This window comes from Apium graveolens, chromosome 4 (assembly GCF_009905375.1).
Source record: "Apium graveolens cultivar Ventura chromosome 4, ASM990537v1, whole genome shotgun sequence".
NCBI lineage: Eukaryota > Viridiplantae > Streptophyta > Magnoliopsida > Apiales > Apiaceae > Apium > Apium graveolens.
In genome coordinates, this window is record NC_133650.1 from 143836364 (window position 1) to 143853269 (window position 16906).

At 36.0% G+C, this 16906-nt stretch overlaps 1 non-coding gene across 1 annotated transcript; it reads right to left on the reverse strand.

Moving 5' to 3' along the window:
* Window positions 1-16335: 16335 nt before the first annotated feature.
* On the reverse strand, window positions 16336-16442 carry LOC141722969 (small nucleolar RNA R71). The gene has a single exon (XR_012575966.1). It is a non-coding gene; the product is annotated as a small nucleolar RNA R71 (small nucleolar RNA).
* Between the last annotated feature and the right edge of the window lie 464 nt (window positions 16443-16906).

Genomic DNA, 16906 nt, shown 5'->3' on the forward strand with positions numbered 1-16906 from the left:
TTTTTCAATGCTATTCACTATCAGGGGGTGATCAATTTAACCAAACTTTCTAAATCAAATTTGGTGTCTGAATGGGATATTTTCTTCGATACACTTTCCAAAGTGTTTGCCAACTGCACAAAATCCAATTTTCATAACATCACTTCCACTCTGCAGTATATTGGTCTGGCGGTTGTTTTCAATCAAAGGATCAATTTTGGAAAACTACTTTTTCCCATTCTCTTGAGACGTCTAACTTCTGCTTTACGTGATCATTCTACAAATCGTAGGGTATCATGTTACTATGCTCGTTTTCTCATGCTTATAGCAGATCATCTTCTCTCACCTGAACACAAAGCCCTTTTTGCTAACTCTGCAGTAACCGAACCCCCTCCAGTAAGCAAAAAGATTTACACCCGCCAAGACACAACCTTTAAATTCATGCAAGTTCCAGTACTTGTATCTGCTTTCATGGCCACTTATATTCCTTTACCTATTTTCAATCTTCCCGGTCATGAACAGCAACCTCAACCTCCAGTGGTTCAAGCCACCCAGGCTCCTCCAACATCAGATGCTCTTCCATTATAGGTAGTAATTCCTCACTCTCACTTCATTCCTACTTCTGTTGAAAGACCCCCAGTGGTTGATAGGGCTGACCATGAAGTTGTAGAACCACAGATTCAATCCCAGGTCATAGAGCCAAACACAGAGTCACATTCTATCTCAACCTCTCCCCCACTGTCTAAAATGTTACCCAGAAGATTACTAGGAAGTAGTACATTGTTAAATATGAGTGAACCCTCAGCTCTGCCTCCTCCTAAGAAAAGAAGAACATATTCTGAGGCATCTGAAAGCCCATCCTTGTCCTCCCAACAGGACATGGACTTTGAAATGGCCAATGAACAGTTACTAGAGGCATTCTCTCAACAGAATGCATCTATTGAAATTCGCCATAGGGCCATGGCATCTTGTACTGAGTCAAGCACAATTCCATTACTCACAATGGAACCATACACTTCCCCAGATCATACTCAGGACACACAGCGAGGAGTGCACGTAGAGTCGGTTACAGTGCCTGCCATAGTTACGGCAGAAGAGCAGTCACATGCTTCAGAGGGAAAATCTGACTCTCCGCCATCTTTAATAGAGTCATTTTCTCCCCTCCCAGATCCAACACCTCTGGCTCCCTTATGGGATTCTCCACTCGCAGATTTATCTGGAGAAAGTGGAGGGCAACTCGGTCAATCTATCCCTGAAGCAATTCAGACATCTATTCCAAAAGATTTGATAGTATTGACTGAGGATCGGGACTCGCGAATTCCCATTGCACCACCACTGACCTCTCTTGAAGAGGCTAGGGTGATTTTTAATGCAGGTACAGAAGAACAGCAACAGGAAGACTCCTCACGAGCAATTATATTGAGAGAAACACATGCACGTGAGGTGAGTGAACCAAACACGAGTGAAATTCAGGTGAGAGCACACACAGACACTGATACTGTAAACCTGTTAGCTCAGATTGCTGCCCTAAAAGAAGAACTTGCTAAAAGCCAAGCTGAAGCTCAAGCATTCAAAGCACAAGTGGTTGAACGGTCTTCTTCTTCCACCTCTGTCAACAATCAGCTTGCAATCATAAGGAATGACATCTCAGATCTAAAGACCACTGTAATACCAAAGCTCAATTCTATTCAGAACACTCCAACTTTATCAGCTGATGACATATCCAACTTCTGCTCTCTACACACAAGAATGACTTCTCTTGAAGACCTCGTTGAGATGAATCATTCACTGGACTCCTCAAGATTTCTAAAGATAGAGACGGGCATGGAACATCTCAATGAAGGGATGAAGCACCTATATTTCATGATCAAGAATTCTCATTGCCCTAATGAAGAACAAAGAACTTATTTTGAAGGACCGTCTGGTGGAGGATCAGGCTCTGGAGGTGATGGAGGTTCCAAAGGAAAGTCAGTAGAGGATCCCTTAACTAAGGGGGAGAAGAAAGGAAGTAGTGCCAAAGGGAAAGAAAAAGATACCTCTGCTGGAAACAAAGGAAAGGCTGATGATGTCTACTATAGTGGTGAACAGGATGACTTTGATATTTTTGACATTCCCACTGAACCAGTTCAGGAAGATAAAGATGGGTTATTTGAAGCTGAAGAGGAAAGTGATTTTGGAGAATGGGAAGAAGAAGCTCAAGTGGATCCTATGTTTGAGAAAGAATTTCAGAAGGAGCAGTCAGAAATGAAAAGAAAAGAAGCTGAACTCAAGAAGGTCTCTCAGATCATTGACATGAGAAAAGACATTCAAAGAACAGAAACTCTTCAAAAGCAACGTCTTCATGACATTAAGGCTCAAGAAAAGAGAAGAGATGTCAGACTAAAGATTGGTGAAAAATGGGATGAAGCTAGGAGAGTACTTGATATGCCTCAGCTGAGCACTAACAATGATAGGCAGTTCTTACATCTTCTTGACAAGCTGGAAATCTCAAATCCTAACAATGACATGTACATGAATGCTATCAAGACTGAAGTCTCAAGGATCACAGCTGCTTTTGATAGATCCCTAAATGAGATGAGCATTTTTGTATATTGTCAGAGTGAAGGATCTTTCAAGGTGTCACTTCATCTATTTGAGAATCGTTCTTTGTCAGAGATTTGGGTTCTTTTAAACAAAGTCAAAAGAAGCTCAGAATTGAATGAAGTTCTTCGAGAAAGGCTTAAAGAGTTTGCCAGCAGGGCTAGTCCTCAAGTGGTCAACAATCCTCATCAGGTGAGATTCTTTAAGTCTGATTGTCTTCAAATCTGTCAGCTAGATGTACAATCTCTTAAAGACTACTCAGCTAAGCATCTGGTCTGGATGGAACATCATTTGAGAACTGCTGGATATTCATCCATGTTGAAGACTCAAGCTGCTGACTTGATTCAAGCTTATTGTGAAAAGAATGTTAAAAGATACAATCAACTCAAGAATAAGCTGAAGTCAGTTGGAGTTCAACCAGTCAGACCAGCAAGCTTCACTTCAGACCAGGATCGTGTCTTTGACAAGGAATTGCTTCAAGATTTAGAAGAAGGTGAAGTCAGAAGAGAAGACAACTGAAGTCAATGAGCTCAAAACTCAATGTAATATGATTAGAGCTTTATGAATCAAGATAGTCTAATGTAGTTATATGTTCAGGCTAGAGGAACATCTATCTTGTATTCACTTGTAAATTTCATTTGGAATCTGGAAAATGTTAAATATAATCCAGAACTTTTCTGCTATTTACTTTACATTACTGTTTATATCTTTTTCTTATTTGTTAGTTGAGTTATCCTCTAGGTATTTGTTGTTATTGTCTAACAAACAAATAGGGGGAGATTGAAAGGCATATGTCATAGCCTACTCGTTTATTCGAGTATTTAACTCAACTCAAATAAGAATGTAATAAGTAAATAGTGGATCAATCATCAGAGAGATCTCACAATGTAACATCTGTCAAAGAATAAAGAAACATTGTTCATCTGCAGACTTGAAGATTCACTGGAAGAAGTTCAAGAATTTGATCATGCCTCAGTGATATAAATCAAGATCGTGGATTTAATCAAGTGACAGAGATCTCGTCAAGGTATCATTTATTACAAGGATTCAATCAGAATATCAAAGTCAAGACATGAAGAAACGTCACGGAAGTTAGTCACTCATGAACCAGACAGTACATCGAGTGTCAGCATTGAAGTGGCGGAATTGATTCATAAGTCTCAGTGACTTTCAGAAGATTGTCAGAAGAATGGATGCTGCTCAGCATTAGTATTAATTCTCTATTAATTAATTAAGTCATATAATTTAATTAAGAAAATAAATTATATCTGCAAAGATTAATTTATTGATTAATTGAATTAAATTGATTAATTAATTTAGAATTAATATTAAGGATTTACAAGATTTTAATTGGTTTAAAATCTGCTTAAATTCAGCAAGACAATTCATTTGAACCAGTATGACAATCGGAATGACAATTGATAGTCATACCGAAAGTCATGCCAATACATTTAATTGTCTTATTAGAATTTCTGTTTAGATTAAAATCTGTTATTAATTCAGCAAGACAATTTATTTGAACTAATATGACAATCGGTATGACAATCAATAGTCATACCGAAAGTCTTGCTAGCTCATTTTAATTGTCTTGCTAGTTGTAAATTTTGTCATACCGAAAGTCTTGCTGGCCAAAGAAGATTGTCATGCCAGTACATGTTTACATTCGGCTGTTTGATAAAAAGAAGCAGAAGTCTATTATTTCACAATCAATCAAACAGAACACAAACTCAAGAACAAAAAGAAAAAGGAGCAGAAAAATATTTCATCTCATCTGCAACTTCAAGATCAATTTCTAGATTGTAAAGTTAAATCCAATCAACTAGAAATACTTATCTTGTTCTTGTGTATCAATCTAGCGGATTAAAATCCCTAGAACTTAATCTCAAATCGCATTTAGCATTTGATCTTTTAATTACAAAAATAGAAAAAGTTCATGTCGAATTTATTCTAGATTTGTAATAATTGATTTGAGATTAATCCCTTGTAACCGATACCGTAGTTGTAACACCTTTCAAGTTTAATAAAAGTTTTATTTAACTTGAATTTTGTTTCATAATTTTATTCCGCATTTTATTCGATTAAACGGTATTGTTTGCATTCAACCCCCCCTTCTACAAACAAATTGGGACCTAACACAGTTACATGCCACTCCTGTCGCCAATCATCATAACTCAACTCGATATTAAAAGTATCATAGTTCAGGAGCAAGTTGAACCGAACCATGGTTTTGATAAGTATGTAAAAAGAGTGAGTTTGTGAAAAAAAAATGGAAGATGTATTGGCTGGAATGAATAGTTGGTTTAAATAGCCAATAGAATACTAAGAGACGCGAGGAGTATTTAATAATTACAGGTAAAAATAATGATACCTCGTCTCCCTAAACCAACGTGTACTAATAACAATCATTAAAAGATCTAAAGACAGAGTTAATGGGCACGGGAAATAAGTAATGATTACTATGCAAATTCAGTTTTTCCAAAAAAAACTATTCCCACGAAACAAATGATTATGACTACTTTATCTCACGTAATCTAATATTCTGATAAAATATAATCGTTCAAGTATTGACTTAAAAATAAATCAAGTAAATAAATACAACCACGTAAGCATCAAAACTTGATTATTATCTGAATTTAAAAGTCATCAGAATATGGCTTCTTTACTCAAAAACTGAATGTTTATTTCTGTAATTCTTCACACAAATACTGATATGGTTTCCTCAGAACTTAATCATCAGAACTTCCATCAGAACTTGTCCTCAAAATTTATGCAACTGTCACTTAAACTGTTCATCTAAAACAACATTGATCACCACAATAATTTTCATCATTTATATGGAGTGTAAGTGTGTGCATTAAGCTAAATATCAGACAAAGAGTAAAGTATGATTCACTTCAGTACATCTTACAAATAAGGCATAACTAAGAACTTTGCTCAAAATCTATCATTAGTCTGAAGTCTACTATAGAATGAGTCCATGCATAAGTCCACCTCAACTGTTTTGTGCTCATTTTATGCATCTTTTGAAATTCCTTTTTACAGTGGCTTCTCAGTGCAAGTGAGTCACGACTGCTTATCAGAATTTATGTTGTTATCAAAATATTTCTCCAGTATTCAGAGAATGTGAAAAGTCACCAAGAAAATTTTATTTTTCCTTTCTAATGTATATTACTTAATACCAGCAATGCACTTGGGTCTTCCCTTCCACATATATTTTTTCTCTAGATCTCAAAGGAGTACCTGATTTTTATTTCTTTTCTTTTTCTTTTGATAAGTGAGGCTTATCAGCACTTAGTACATCTATAAGATTTACTAACATCAGAACTTAACAGATAAGAAGCACCATTCTAGTTTTTGACTTAGTAATCACAAAGTAAACCTAACTAAGCTCAATATCAGAATTTGCTTTTGTCAAAAGATTTCCACATAAACAATTACTTCAAATATGGGATATTTAGTATATTAGAGATTACCTAGGTCAGTATCTAGTACAGTTATCCTCATTGGATTGAATAGTCACGGAAACATTCATATCACTATCAGAGTTTAGAAATTCACATCAGACAACAATCAACACTTAGGTAAATTTCAATTTAAGCACATATTACATAAAGAGAGTAATATCTGTAAATACTGATCATAAAGTCTGATGTATCAGAACATTAACTAAACAAATTTAGAGAAAGAACCTGAAACCATTCCAAGTTCATTTACCAATCTTGTAAAAGTAGCTTCACATAGTGGTTTTGTGAAGATATCTGCTAGTTGTTGATCTGTTGGAAAAAAATGCAATTCCACTGTACCTTCCATTACATGTTCCCTTATGAAATGGTACATTATGCTGATGTGCTTTTTCATTGAGTGTTGAACTGGATTACCTGACATAGAAATAGCACTTTGATTATCACAGTAAATAAGGATTTTAGAAAATTCTAACCCATAATCCAGTAACTGATTCTTCATCTAAAGAATCTGTGCACAACAGCTTCCTGCATCAATGTACTCTGCCTCTGCAGTTGATATGGAAATTGACTTTTGTTTCTTGCTAAACCAAAAAACCAATCTGCCTCCAAGAAATTGGCAGCTTCCACTTGTGCTTTTCCTGTCAATTTTGCACCCTGCAAAATCTGCATCTGAGTAACCTATTAGCTTAAAGTTTGATTCCCTAGGATACCACAATTCCATATCAGCTATACCCTTAAGATACTTGAAAATTTATTTCACAGCTGCTAAGTGAGGTTCTCTTGGATCTGCTTGAAATCTTGCACAAAAACAGGTAGCATACATGATATCAGGTCTACTTGCAGTTGGATAGAGTAGTGAGCCAATCATACCTATGTAATCAGTAATATCTACTGATGTACCAGTATCCTTATCCAATTTTGTTGTTGTGGCCATAGGAGTGGATGCACTTGAACAGTCTTGCATTCCAAATTTCTTCAACAAATTTCTGGTGTACTTAAATTGACAAATAAAAGTTCCTTCTTCATTCTGTTTGACTTGAAGGCCTAGAAAATAGCTAAGTTCTCCCATCATACTCATTTGATATCTTGACTGCATTAGCTTGGCAAACCTTTCACAAAGTCTGTCATTTGTAGAACCAAAAATGATATCATCAACATATATCTACACCAAAAGTAAGTCCTTTCCATGGTTGAGATAGAATAAAGTTTTGTCAATAGTCCCTCTGTTAAATTCACTTTCCAGAAGAAACTGAGCTAATGTCTCATACCATGCTCTTGGAGCCTGCTTAAGGCCATAAAGTGTTTTATCAAGTCTGTAGACATGATGAGGAAATTTTGAATTTACAAAACCTGGAGGTTGTTCAACATATACTTCTTCTTCCAATTCTCCATTAAGAAAAGCACTTTTTACATCCATTTGAAAGACTGTAAACTTTTTGTGAGCAGCATAAGCAAAAAATATCCTTATGGCTTCCAATCTAGCAACTGGTGCAAATGTTTCATCATAATCAATTCCCTCTTCTTGAGAATATCCTTTTGTAACTAGCCTTGCTTTATTCCTTGTAATTATGCCATCACTATCAGTTTTGTTTCATTTAACCCATTTTGTACCAACAACAGCTCTGTTCTTTAGTCCACTTCCTTGTAGATGGAAGATTATCTCTAGAACTGGATGCTCCCTCATGATCCATGCTGTCTCCATCAACATTATCTGATGCTCCCCCTGAAATCATGCTCTCTGAGTTAGATTCTTCAGAATTTGGGTTTCTAGAATTATTAGAACTTGGCCCATTAGAACTTGATGAATCAGAATTTGATTTTCAAGAATTATCAGAACTTGGCCCATCAGAACTTGATGAATCAGAACTTGAAGAGCCTGTTCTAGGTTCTGATGCTTCTTGAGATGTGGTTGGATCTTCAATATGCCCCTCTGTATAGGTGCATTGTCCTTTGGCTTAGTCACAACAGTTTCAATAACATCAGAGTTTAACCCATCAGAGTTTGCAGTATCAGGATTTAGACTATCAGAATTTACAGAATTAAAAGCTTCATTCTCAAATCTCAGCTGATCATGATCATTGAAATATTCAAGTCCAGTAATCTTCTTATCATCAAAAGAGTCATTGATAGATTCCATGACAACCCTTGTTCTTAAATTATAGACTCTGAAGGCTTTTGTGGAAAGTGGATATCCAACAAAAATTCCTTCATCAGCTTTTAGATCAAATTTGGATAGCTGTTCAGGATGAGTCTTAAGAACAAAACACTTGCATCCAAATACATGAAAGTACTTCAGATTTGGCTTCTTTTTCTTCACAATCTCATATGGTGTCTTTCCATGCTTGTTGATAAGTGTTGTATTCTGAGTAAAACAAGCAGTCTGCACAGCTTCAGCCCAAAAGTAGGTTGGTAACTTTGCTTTATCAAGCATAGTTCGTGCAGCTTCAATAAGAGTTCTATTCTTTCTTTCAACAACTCCATTTTGCTGTAGAGTTCCAGGAGCAGAAAATTCCTGCTTTATTCCATGGTCTTTGTAGAACTCTTCCTTGATTAAATTCTTGAACTCAGTACCATTATCACTTCTTAAAATTTTCACAGAGTCTTTGACCAACTTATCCAGTTGTTTGACATGATCAATAAAGTTAGATGCAGTTTCACTTTTTGTGTGCAAGAAATACACCCATGTGTATCTGGTAAACTCATCTACTATGACCATAGCATATTTCTTCTTTGTAATTGACATGACATTCACTGGACCAAATAGATCAACATGTAGTAGGTGATAAGGCTCAAGAATTGAAGATTCAGTCTTGCTCTTGAATGAAGATTTTCTTTGTTTTGCCTTTTGACATGAATCACAAAGGCCATCAGGAGCAAATACTGATTTTGGCAGTCCTCTCACAAGATCTTTCTTGAGTAGTTCATTTATATTATTGAAATTTAAATGAGAGAGTTTCTTGTGCCAATCCCAGCTTTCTTCAATTGATGCTCTACTTAACAAACAAATTGCAGAACCATCAGAACTTGTTGGAAGCTTGGCTTCATAAATGTTACCATGCCTGTATCCCTTTAGAACAACTTTGCCTGTAGATTTGCTTACAACTTCACAATGTTCTTCAAAGAAATCCACATGATAACCTCTATCACAGATTTGACTAACACTCAGCAGATTGTGTTTAAATCATGAGACTAGAGCTACTTTTGCAATGATGACATTCCCAAGATTGATATTGCCATATCCCAGAGTTTTTCCCATGTTTCCATCTCCATAAGAAACACCTGGGCCAGCTTTCTCCACAAAGTCTGATAGCAGGGATTTATTTCCAATCATATGTCCTGAACATCCACTGTCCAGAACTAGGATGTTTTTCCTGTTGCCCTGCAATCACAAAGACCACTAATGATTAGTTTTAAGGACCCAGACTTGCTTGGATCCTTTGGCCTTATTAAGTTTGTTAACATTTACAGCGGATTTAACATCAGAGTTTATGTTAACATTTTTCTTATCAGAATTTACAGTATCAGACTTTGCATCAGAACTTACACTGGAAGGAATAATGCTAACTTTCTTCAAAGAAGGTTTTATATGATAACAATCATAGTACAAACTATGATATTCCTTACAAGTATAAATTGAATGCCATAAACTACCACAATGAAAATAAGGATTTTGTGGCTTAAACCTAACAGACTGACTCTTAACTCCTGACTTAGAAGGTAAGGAGTTTATATTCTTATTCTTCCTGCAAAAAGAAGCCAGATGGTTAGAATTTCCACAGTTATAACATTTCTTTCTAGGAGCATTACGAATAGGCATATAATTATTGCTTTTATTCATACCTTCCTTTCCATTCCTATTTTTCGTAGGTGGTTTTACCTTGTTTACATTCTTAAACTCTTTTTAGCTTATACTTAAGCTGCTTCTTTGTCATTAAGCCTATGTTAATTTCAATTGTCTTATCCTATTTCAATTTGTCAGAAGTTGACTCTGCCTTAACTTCTGTTTTAGTATCTTTCATCTTTTCAGAATCAGACTTTACAGATTTAGCTACAAACTTAATAGGATTTAACTTTGGCTTAGTAGTCTGTTTAACAGTAATTGGCTTAATTTGTTCAGTTCCTGTTTCACTTTTATCATCTCCATAACCTAAGCCCTCTTTCCAGTTTCCACTACTCAATAAATTCTGAGTTGTTCTCCCAGAGGTAGTCCAAGTCCTGATAATCTCTCTTTCCTTTTCTAACTCAGTTTTTAGAGATTGATTTAATTTTAACACTTCATCTCTAACATAAAAGGTATCATCTCTTTCTTTCTGAGTTTGATGGAACATAACTAACTCTTTTTCTAAATAGTCATTCCTTTTCTTAAAATCCAGATTTTCAGAAATTAACCTATCACAAGTTAAAGTCTGATCTCTATAACTAATGAATATGGTTTTAAGATAATATCTCAACTCAGTAATATCATCAGTATGAAAATCATAAGTTGTTTGAGGTACCTTTAACTCAGCAGCTTCAGAACTGCTATCAGCATTTGCCATCAAGGCATAGTTCACCTCATTCTCAGAATCTGAAGTGATTGTCCAGATTTTCTTCTTTGTGACAAGTGCCTTGCCTTTGTCACCTTTTCCTTTCTTTCAATCAGAAGATATGTGGCCTTTCTCACCACAATTGTAGCATTTAACATTTGAGTAATCTCCTCTGTCAGACTTTCCAGTTTTGCCTTCAGATTTTCTGAATCCCTTCTTATCAGAACTTCCACTTTTCCTGGAAAACTTCTTTCCCCTTCTGAATTTCTTGTAGGCTATCTTTGTGATGCCCTTCACCATAAGAGCACACAATCTCATCATCTCTTCATCAGCATCCATCTCAGATAGACTTTCAGTTTCTGAATCCTCATCATCATCATAACTTGATGAATCTGAATCAGACTTTGTGATGAGAGCCTTTCCTTTGCCTTTCTTTGAGACATCCACTTTGGGGGATTCCTCCTCAGCCTTAAGAGCAACTGTTCTTGACTTTCTCCCATGCCTCTTGCTTCTTTGATCCATCTCAAGTTCATGAGTTTTGAGCATACCATAAATTTCATCAAGAGTAGTTTCATCAAGAGCATAGTTGTCTCTTATAGTAGTTGCATTCAAATCCCAACTTTCAGGAAGAGCTAAAAGGAATTTAAGATTAGTATCTTCAAGATCATATTCCTTATCCACCAGTGACAGATCATTCAAGAGTTTGACAAATCTGTCATATAAACCAGTTAGTGACTCATCAGGTTTTGAGTCAAAGTGCTCATACTCTTGAGTAAGTATAGTCCTTATGTTCTTCTTAATTGAATCAGTTCCCTGGCATCTTGTCTCCAAGGCATCCCATATCTCCTTTGCAGTCTTGCAGTGAATTACCCAGTTTGACATGACATTATCAATGGCACTATGCAACAGATGTCTTACCTTTGCATCCTTGGCAATAGATGAGATATCTTCAGCTGTACTCATTTTTTTCCTTTGGTACAGTCTGTGCTGGATGATCTGCAACTACAACAGAGAGCTTGGTTGGCTTATGTGGACCTTCATTAATTCCGTCAAGGTATTCTGGATCTATAGCTTCCAGAAACATAGTCATCCTCACTTTCCATATGGAGTACTCAGAAGGTTTCAGTATGGGAACCCTAATAGTCTCATATTGATTATGGATTTGAGGCTTTGGAGTTTCTTCAGTTTTGGTGGGCTTGGTTGGAGTTTTCTCTTCTTTAGACATGATTGTTTTGGATCTTTACTGTATATGTGTTAACAGACTGCTCTGATACCACTTGTTAGGTCACACACACTGTAGAAGGGGGTTGAATACAGTGTCTAGTATAATCAAATTGAATTAAGAACACAAGTATGAAACACAGAATAATCTTATTAATGAAACAGTATTACAATGGAACCGTTCTCTCTCAGTGATGAATAAATATCACGAGATCTGCTAGGGTTACAATGAATAATATTCTCGATTATGATAACACTTATAGTGTAAACCCTATGCTGTGTTTATATAGACACAAAGTTATAAGATAAACTTCTAATTGATATCGAACATAAGTCTGCATCCTAAAATATATCAACTAGTTATCTTTTCTTCCAAGTATTCTATTCTTCATAGAATTCTTTTCCATGCATATCTCTTCTTATGTTTGCCTTAATCTTCTTTCCTTTAATCATTCGTCTTCCTCATCTGAATGTCTTCTTAAGTCCTGATATTATCTCCTGATAAATATCTTCCGATATCTTAAGTTCTGATAACTTAAGTTCTGATATCTTAAGTTCTGACTTCAGTATAAGTACTGATTTCCAGTTAAGTCCTGATTTGTCCTGTTAGTTAAGATCTAAAAACTAAACACAAATCATTATTAGACATGACATCACAAATATATCTAACATTCTGATAAACATTTATAACTCATATTCCAGTTAATTTTCAATTAAATCGAATTAATTTTGATTCACTAGAAATTAATCTGCTGCAACATATTAGATGAGTTCTTGCCTTTAGGATGAAGAATTTAATATTCCAATTTCACCAACAAGTCTAGTGAAAGTTGCTTCATCCAAAGGTTTAGTAAAAATGCCAGCTAATTGTTTTTCTGTTGCAATAAAAATAAGCTCAATAGTACCATTTGCGGCATGATCTTTAATAAAATGGTACCTTACATCAATGTGCTTTGTTCTAGAATGATTAATTGGATTAGCTAAAATAGAAATAGAACTAGTATTGTCACACATAATTGGAATTTTGTTTAACACTAGGCCATAGTCCATTAGCTGATTTCTAATCCAAAGCACTTGAGCACAATAACTTCCAGCAGCTATGTATTCAGCCTCAACTGTGGAAGTTGACACTGATTGTTGTTTCTTGCTATACCAGGATACAAGTCTTTGTCCAAGAAATTGACAGCTTAGACTAGTACTCTTCCTGTCAACCCTGCATCCAACAAAATCTGCAACTATTTATCCAACAGCTTCAAATCCAGTTCCCTTAGGATACCTCAATCCCAAGTTTGGTGGTCCCTTTAAGTATCTCAAAATTCTCTTCACAACCATCAAATGTGATTCCTTTGGTTTGGCTTGAAATCTTGCACACAGACATGTTACAAACATAATGTCTGGTCTACTAGCAGTCAAATACAACAAAGATCCAATCATTCCTCTATAACCTGAAATGTCTACACTTTTTCCTTTCTTATCTTCATCCAACTTTGTAGTTGTAGACGTAGGTGTTGATGCAGGTTAATAATCAACCATTCCAAATTTCTTCAATAAATTTTTAACATCTCTGGTTTGGCTGATGAAAATTCCATCACTTATTTGACTGACTTGAAGTCCAAGAAAGTAACTTAATTCCCCCATCGTGCTCATTTTATATTCACTCTGCATGAGTTTTGAGAATCTTTGATACAACTTTTCATTAGTAGAACCAAAAACTATATCATCCACATAGATTTGAACTAGGATCATATCACCACCATGCTGCTTGTGGAAGAGAGTCTTGTCAATTGTTCCTCTAGTGAATCCATGTTTAAGCAAAAATTCAAACAGTGTGTCATACCAAACTCTAGGTGCTTATTTTAATCCATATAGAGCCTTGTGTAATTTGTATACAAAGTCTGAAAATTCTGGATCTTCAAAGCCAGGTGGTTGTTGCACATAGAGTTCTTCTTCCAACTCACCATTAAGGAATGCACTCTTTACATCCATTTGATAAACTTTAAAGTTTGAGTGTGGAGCAAATGAAAGAAATATCCTTATTGCTTCAAGCCCTGTAACTGGAGCAAAAGTTTCATCAGAATCAATTCCTTCCTCCTGTGAGTAGCCTTTTACAACCAACCTTGCTTTGTTTCTTGTCACAATCATATTTTTATCTATCTTGTTCATGTACACCAGTTTGTTTTAATTATACTTCTGTTCTTTGATGCAAGAACTAAATTCCGAACTTTGTTTCTTTCAAACTGATTTAGCTCTTCTTGTATAGCAGAAATCCAGTCAGGATCAAGTAGAGCTTCCTCAGTTTTCTTAGGCTCAATTTGTGAAAGAAAGCATGCATGTAGGCATTCATTAATAGTTGCACTTCTAGTCCTCATACCAGCATTTGGGTTACCAATAATTGCATCCCTTGTGCGACTCTTATCCCAGTTTCTAGTATGATTTGTTGACTTGAGTTTTCTGCATTTTCTTCGTCATTGGCATGACTGTTGAGTGGCATTTATGACACTTTGTAACGCTCTTTTAAGCTTTGAATTGGTGTTTTGTACTCGAGTTGTTGGTGTTTTAACGTGTTTTTGTAGTGTTTTTGCATTTCAGGCATTTATCATGAATACAGGTGAATTGGCATTGTTTGGATGCCAATTTGGTGTTAGGATGGTGTCTATGATAAAAGCTCATGAAAAGACCAGCTCAAATCAGCAAGAAAAGAAAGAAGTTAGAAATTTCTCGAGAAAGACGACGCGCCCGCGCTGTGATAGCGCGCAGCCGCGCCAGGATGGCAGAATGTCAGCGCACCCGCACGCTAGGTCGGGAAATAAAATTATGTTTTTTATGGAATTTTGATCCGTTGGACTTCTACTCTGAATGGGCTGCTATATATACATAACTTATATTCATTATTCATTACAAGACGTACCAAAGCTTAAGGAGAAGGCGTAAGAAGACCATAGAGCACAATTCAACCAAGGCCAAGAAGATCTAGTTTATTCTTGTGATTCTTTGTTTTAAGTTATAACTTTGGATGCTAGTTTTCTTATTCATAAACCTATACTCTTGTTTCGTACTTGGTTTAATTTATTCAGTATAAAGACTACGTTTATTATACCATGATTTCATCAGAACCCACGTTGATGATGAGTCTGATTATGGGCTAATCGTTATCGTGGGGTTCTAATGGAATTATTTATGGATTTCTTTAGTTAATTCATTTTGATGCCTTAGTGTGTGGTGATTGTATGATAACCTAGTATTGGTTGTGCTTATTCGTCTTATGAGCGTCGTGAACTTATAAGATAGTGTGTTAATCTTTAATGAAGCGAAAGTGAATTTAAGGGTTTAGAACTTGCCATGCTAGCATAGGTTCATGTATGTGATATGCATGATTCGTAGGTAATTTTAACCATCTTACTTGCCCAATGTAATCACAATAGATAACTTGTGCATTAAACCATTATGTTGTCAAATTCTGTAGACATATAGGGTCTCAATATAATTGGTGTCTATCCAGCTTCTATCTCTTTTATAGTATGGTAGTATGGTATTCGTACAACGAAAGTTGGCGTTTATCAGTTTCGTGTTATCTGATTAGTGTCATCACCATTACATGCTAAGGTTAAGAACGAAAAGGCTATTGAATGAAGTATTTAATGAAGTTAGAATCCCATGTTTGTGTTATATATTATTCAACTCTCTTTAATCTCCTAGTTTGTGTTCTTTAGTATAATTCTTAGTTAATCTTAGTTATAAACAATCTCAAATTGTTATTCATCTTAGCATTGGATAATAGCCATACTAGTGTTGCATAAATACATTGATTGAAATTAACCTAAACCAGTCCCTGTGGGAACGAACTAGAATTAATTCTATATTACTTGCGATCACGTATACTTGCGTGAATAATAGCGCGTGTTCTAGCCCTAACAAGTTTTTGGCATCGCTACCGGGGACTGCGGTGTTAATTTTCAGTTTATGTGTTTGTCATCATTGGTCGTTAAAGTTCAATAACTCGAATATTGTTACTTACTTAATTCCTTGTCGTTTTTCAGGTACTCTAGCGAGCGTGTATGCACACGCGTTCTCGGTCTCGTAAGAGAACACTGGATCAAGCTGAGGAAGAAGTTGTAGTAGAGGAGAAAGTTGAAGAAGATATCTTAGTTCAGAAAGAAGAAGAGGTTCTTATTGCAATGGGAGAACCAGAAACAATTCCAAAGGCTTTGATGGACTACTCTCAACCGAAGATCAATGATATTCAGTCTAGCATTGTTCAGCTAGCCATCTTGACTAATACCTTTGAGATCAAGTTGAGCACAATTCAGATGATGCAGAACTCAGTTCAGTTTGGGGGTTCTCCGACAGAAGACCCCAACATGCATATCAAAGATTTCATCGAGATCTGCGACACTTTCAAGTTCAATGGAGTTTCTGAAGATGCTATTAAGTTGAGGCTTTTCCCATTCTCTCTGCGGGATAAAGTTAAGTGTTGGTTATATTCTCTACCACCAGGGTCTATCACATAATGGGAGGATCTTGCTCAGAAGTTCTTAACTAAATTCTTTCCTATGGCGAAGACTGCTGCAATCAGAAATGCACTTACTTAATTTGCTCAGCAATCTGGAGAATCTTTATGTGAGGCTTGGGATCGATATAAGGAGATTCTTAGGAAGTTTCCTCATCATGGGATGCCTGACTGGATGATCATTAACTGTTTCTATGATGGATTGGGTGCTACTTCTAGACCCATGCTTGAAGTAGCATCAGGAGGAGTCTTGTAGGCTAAAAGATACGATGAAGCTTATGAATTGATTGAACTGATGGATGCTAATGAATACCAGAATCCTACTCTGAGACTATCTTAGGGCAAGGTAGCAGGAATTCTAGAGTTGGATGCAGCTACTGCTATAGCTGCTCAACTTAAGGCTTTGAAGATGAAGGTGGATTCTCTGTCTAATTATGTATTTAATTAGATCACTTGTATCTGTGAGCTTTGTGCTAGTGCCCATGAGACTGACCAGTGTGCCATTTCTAGTGAATCAGCTCAGTTCGTGAGCAACTTTCAGATGTTGCAGCAACCTGTACCGGCTACCTATCATCCTAACTTTAGTTGGAGCAACACTCAGAATGCGGTTCAGCTTCCTTATCAGCAGT